General features: G+C 42.2%; 1 protein-coding gene across 2 annotated transcripts in view; it reads left to right on the top strand.

The window, feature by feature from the left end:
* The window catches only part of rapgefl1 (Rap guanine nucleotide exchange factor (GEF)-like 1), a 40,956-nt gene that overhangs the window by 3,837 nt on the left and 30,844 nt on the right, over positions 1–6,275 (top strand). The window lies entirely within an intron of this gene.

A 6,275-nucleotide genomic window follows, 5' to 3' on the forward strand; every position in this document is an offset into this window, starting at 1 on the left:
CGAAGTTAATTGCACTATTTCTCTGATTAATCGTGATTAACTGCATTGTATACGCAAAGCCCAATAATGAATTCAAAAGTAGTGTGTAGTGCACCTTTATTGGAATATTCTCCCACATGAACAAAAGCGCCAAAACATTTGTTGTGCAAACACAATTTAAATCAGTCCTTGTCAAACAGTATCAGTTAAATAGCATATTTTATGAAAATCAACTCAAAAAATGTAAATACAAACATTTAAGCTTATTACTACCACTGCCAGGGTATTTAAGTTATCCTGTTTGTTATGGAAAATAAATATAATCTACATACAAATCTCTGAGCCACAATCATAACATCTGAACAGGCAATTTCTGAGGTAACAGCAGAAACATTTTTTTTTATCAGGGATCTTATGTTTAAAAAACCTATATTATAGGTAGTGGGCTGTTTTAGGGAATTTTTGATCAAATTATCCGTAGTAGCAATATTAATAATGTTGTGTTTATTCTGCGTAGTGCACTTAAAATAATTATGACCATATCTAGGAATTGATATGATGGGAATTTTCCGATTGTTTGCTTGGTGTTTTGATAAACTGAACGCATATACATGGTACTATATTGTGATGTTATGAGCCTGGGGGGGAAAAAAAACTACCCTACCCAGCATGCAACAGGAGTGACGAGCATGCGCGGTAGACCGGTATAGGTTGTGTGTCGCCATGACGGCATCTTGTATGTTGTGATATGCACGCTCTGAAAGTAAACGTTAAGAACTCAGCCAACACTCCTGGTCTGTATTATTGATAAATAGACAGACAACACAAATACTCCGCTGCTTCACAGGCCGCTGGATGTAGCCGGCAAAGTATTCCCATGCTAGCTAGCCGGTCTAGCAAGCACGCGTCATTCAGTCCAAAACGGCCCGATCTATCCACATCCAGAATTGTCTGGCGGTCGTAAGTGATCCCGGAGTGACCACGCTGTAAGCCAGCCAGGACATTTGCAGAATTGTCCGGTATTTTTGCCAAATGTTCCATCTTTACCAAGAGCCCCTCCACGCCGGGCGACGCCATCTTGTTAAGAAAAGGCGTTAACAAAATAAAACCATGTAAACAACATACGGAAATGTGCGATAAAATAATTGTCGGCGTTAATAGATTGATGTGTTAATGCGTAATTAACCCATTAATTTGCCCACCCCTAATATTTATATATATATATATATATATATATATATATATATATATATATATATATATATATATATATATACACACACATCTGTGTATTAATAATGATGATTTTAGTTCAATTACGAGGCTAACATTTTAACTCTGGTTTCAGTGTTCACTATATGCCCTATTCATGAGTACATATGGTATAAGGTAATGATATATTTATAAGAAACGTATATTTAACATGAGTATAATGTAAGGTGCAACCATAATATATGTACAGCATAACCTCTCACTTCCTCTTCCAGTAATAGTTATAGTAACTGTACTTATCTATTGCTAAAAACTCCATATTGTAGCACAGGAAGCTATTATTTTCTCTTGCAGCATAATGTTAATACTAAATAAATGCAGTTAATCACTCATTTTAATGCAGCTAATTAAGTCTACTCTGCCTGAGTGCAGCTGGGATAGGCTCCAGCACCCCTACCACCCCGAAAGGGACAAGTGGTAGAAAATGGATGGAGGGTTATTTTGCCGCCTGATTGGCCCGTGGGCTAAGTTGTCCCTGCAGAGTTCATGTGGAGAAGTCATGGATGTCAGTTGTGTTAGCAACTAGTCTTGTCCCCATAACAATATGCTGCTACCACTACCAAAATGTATTTCCATACTTTTCTAAATGAAGGGGACCTCTTTATTGGAACAAAACATCTTAGTGTGGATGAAACATATGTTTATTATTGTCATGTAGTCCTTAAATAAAATGTTGAACATACTAGACAACTTGTCTTTTAGTAGTAAATAAACAGACTCCTAATGAGTCTGCAGTAACATATTGTGTCATTTATACACCTATTATTTTCTACACATTATGAGGGACAAACTGTAAAAATGGATGATTAATCTACTTTACTGTTAATATCTGCTTATTTTCTATTTTAACATGTTCTATCTGCACTTCTGTTCAAATGTAATAATCACTTATTCTCCTCTTCTTTGATACCACACATTAGTTTTGGATAAATATGCACATTTAGGTAAGGATCCGATACCGACAGTTCGTCTATGTTTTAGTTTTTTTCCTCTGCATTTGTCTGTCTCCTCTGTGTGTTTAGTATTTCCTGTCCTTAGTTCCTGTCTAGTGCTCTTATTTTGTCAGCTTCCTGTCCTGTTCCCTGAGTGTTGTGTTCCTCCTCAGCTGCAGCTGATTGGCACCTGGCCACACCTGTTGTCAATCAGCCTGCTCCTGTTTGTACCTGCTTTGTCTTGTGTCAGTTGCTGGATCATTGTATTGTCATTCGGACTTGTCGTTGCCATATGTTGCTCTTGTCGTGTCTGTGATTCTTTTCAGCTGCTACATTTTGTCCTGGTCGTCGTAGCGGTAAGCTGTTCTTGTTAGCCATTAGTTATTTCCAGATTTTCTGTTTGCTATCCTCTAGCTTCCATGCTAAAGCTCCTTTTTGTTTTCTAGCTTCCAGTGCTAGCTCCCTTAGTTTGTTATTCCGCCCACATGCGTGCTTATTGTTTGTTCTTATTCTATTATTTAAAATAATGTCTTCGTATTCTATGCCTGCCTCCGTCTCTGCATCTTGGGGTTCAACAACAAATAACTCTGACACCAAGTAGTTACAGGATCATACGTTGCTCATATTCAAAGTCCTCATGAGTCCAGGGACGTATTTACTGACTTTATAAACATCATATGAATAAAAAAAAAAAAAAAGGAAACAAGATGTAATCGCTGTTATCATAGTAGTATCGACTAGATACTCTCTTGTACTTAATATCATTACAGTGGATGTCAGGTATAGCTCCACCCCTTGGCATTTGTTTACATTCAGGCAAGCTAGCTTTTGTTAGCAGTGATGCCTTTGAGCTATTGTATCCTCCTACGCTGTGTAGTGAAGCATGTTTAGCTATTCCTCGTCCTGCAGTGATAATGCTACTTGTTAGAAACTTACTTTATTTGTCGCCATTGAGGCAATGATTAGTGATTTAGAAGTAGTGGATGGATGTTAGCTGCATGTCTTAAAGCAGCTCTTCCTGAGGGTGTTTCACTGTTATAACTTCACCTTTATTTTGACTTTTTACACCAAAATTCTCCCTTTTCTGTCCACACACTGTGTCTGCTTCTAAGTACTCTGTGTGTGTGCACTGCCCAACATGCTCCTCTGCTCCTAAAACCAGCAACGTCACCACGTGATGATGCGCCGTTATTACCGTTAAAAAAAATATATATATATGTGGAAGCGGTACTTTTCAAACAGAGTATAGTACCATTTTGGATTGATTAGTACCACCATTATACACTAGTACCTGTATAGCGTACAACACTACTAGGAAGTGGGAATGTAGTAGGATCAAATAGAGTTTGAGAAATGAGAATATGTCTGCCTCAGCATGTGTCACAGCCATTAAGTGTGTCAAATGGAGCAGATGAGTTATTGTGATGTAGACAAATGTCATCTTCTCACCCAGTTTCCCAAGAGATGTTCTATATTTAGACACACCTATTAAAGCTGTTTGATGTTTTTTGTAACACATTAGCTTTCCTGATTTACTCAAATCCAATTGAGCAAAATAGTGTGTGCTTTTTAGTGGCTCGTGATTTACTAAGATTGCATGTGCAATTGAAAAGTGGTGCAGACTGCATTATATTCATTGCATCGACATTGACAACTCTTTTTGCTTATCAATTGTTTCATTTAATTTTTTTTAATAAGTCCACCAGCAGGGCAGCACGGTGGAACAGAGGTTGGTGCATGTGCCTCACAATATGACGGTTCTAATTTATTCTGAGTTTAATCCCTGGCTCGGGATCTTTCTGTGTGGAGTTTGCATGTTGTCCCCGTGACTGCGTGGGTTCCCTCCGGGTACTCCGGCTTCCTCCCACCTCCAAAGACATGCACCTGGGAATAGGCCCCTCCCACCTCCAAAGGCATGCACATGGGGATAGGCCCCTCCCACCTCCAAAGACATGCACCTGGGGATAGGCCCCTCCCACCTCCAAAGGCATGCACCTGGGGATAGGCCCCTCCCACCTCCAAAGACATGCACCTGGGGATAGGTCCCTCCCACCTCCAAGGACATGCACCTGGGGATAGGCCCCTCCCACCTCCAAAACATGCACCTGGGGATAGGCCCCTCCCACCTCCAAAGTCATGCACCTGGGGATAGGCCCCTCCCACCTCCAAAGACATGCACCTGGGGATAGGCCCCTCCCACCTCCAAAGACATGCACCTGGGGATACGCCCCTGCCACCTCGACAGACATGCACCTGGGGATAGGCCCCTGCCACCTCCAAAGACATGCACCTGGGGATAGGCCCCTGCCACCTCCAAAGACATGCACCTGGGGATAGGCCCCTCCCACCTCCAAAGACATGCACCTGGGGATAGGTTGATTGGCAACACTAAATGGTCCCTAGCGTGTGAATGTTGTCTCTGTGTTGGCCCTGTGATGAGGTGGCGACTTGTCCGGGGTGTACGTCACCTTCCGCCCGAATGCAGCTGAGATAGGCTCCAGCCACCCCAAAAGGGACAAGCGGTAGAAAGTTGATGGATGGATGGAAGTCCACTAGCAGCTATACAATTATAAAATGATGTTGCTGAATAGATGATCTGTCTGATATTTGACTATTTCTGTGCGACCTCAATAATGATATTAGCATCTTCTCTGCCCAGTATTACTGGGTTGCATATGACGTCCGTGTTGTTTCTTCATTGACCCGCTGGTCAGGCAGCATTCCAACGAGTGTAGTGTGATCAGAACATGTTGTATTGTTCTTGTTCAAATAACCATCCAGAAAGATCTTTCATAGAGTCCTGAAGTGAAGTCATTAAGTCAGTTCAAGATATCCCGTCATCATGTAGAATACCATCGGACCATGCTGGTGTCTGCAGTGATCACTTTGGAAAATGTTTCTTTGAACATCTGAGACACTTTCTGTGACCCAGTCCACTTTCTTCTCGACTACAAGAGTAGTGTTGGAGAGAAAGGACCATTAGTTTGTGGTTATAACTAGAACACTTGCTTGTGCAAATAAACTAACTCATGTTAAGTCCTGGCCGATAAATGCTTTATAATGTGATATCGGAAATTATCGGTATCTGTTTCAAAAAGTCAAATTTATGACTATTTAAACCGCCGCCGTTCACACGGACGTAGGGAGAAGTACAGAGCGCCAATAACACTTAAAGACACTGCCTTTGCGTGCCGGTCCACTCACATAATATCTACGGCTTCTCACACACACAAGTGAATGCAAGGCATACTTGGTCAACAGCCGTACAGGTCACACTGAGGGTGGCCGTATAAACAACTTGAACACTTACAAATATGCACCACACTATGAAGCCACACCAAACAAGAATGACAAACACATTTTGGGAGAACATAATAATAATGGATTAGATTTATATCGCGCTTTTCTATTGTTAGATACTCAAAGCGCTCACAGAGAAGTGGGAAGCCATCATTCATTCACACCTGGTGGTGGTAAGCTACATCTGTAGCCACAGCTGCCCTGGGGTAGACTGACGGAAGCGTGGGCACCAGTTTGCGCCTACGGCCCCTCCGACCACCACCAATTTTTCATTCATCATTCATTCACCAGTGTGAGCGGCACCGGGGGCAAAGGGTGAAGTGTCCTGCCCAAGGACACAACGGCAGCGACTTTTTGATGTCAATAGGTGGGAAGCGAACCTGCAACCCTCAGGTTTCTGGCACGGCCGCTCTGGGGCGGCATAGCTCGGTTGGTAGAGCGGCCGTGCCAGCAACTTGAGGGTTGCAGGTTCGATTCCCGCTTCCGCCATCCTAGTTACTGCCGTTGTGTCCTTGGGCAAGACACTTTACCCACCTGCTCCCAGTGCCACCCACACTGGTTTAAATGTAACTTAGATATTGGGTTTCACTATGTAAAGCGCTTTGAGTCACTAGAGAAAAGTGCTATATAAATATAATTCACTTCACTTCATTTCACTACCCACTACGCCATGCCGCACTGTAACACAACATAAACACGACACAACAAATATCCACAACCCCCTTGCAGCACTATCTCTTCCAGGACGCTACAATGTACACCCCGCCAACCTCAACCTCCTCATGCTCTCTA

Source organism: Nerophis ophidion, linkage group LG23 (genome assembly GCF_033978795.1).
Source record: "Nerophis ophidion isolate RoL-2023_Sa linkage group LG23, RoL_Noph_v1.0, whole genome shotgun sequence".
Classification (NCBI taxonomy): Eukaryota; Metazoa; Chordata; class Actinopteri; order Syngnathiformes; family Syngnathidae; genus Nerophis; species Nerophis ophidion.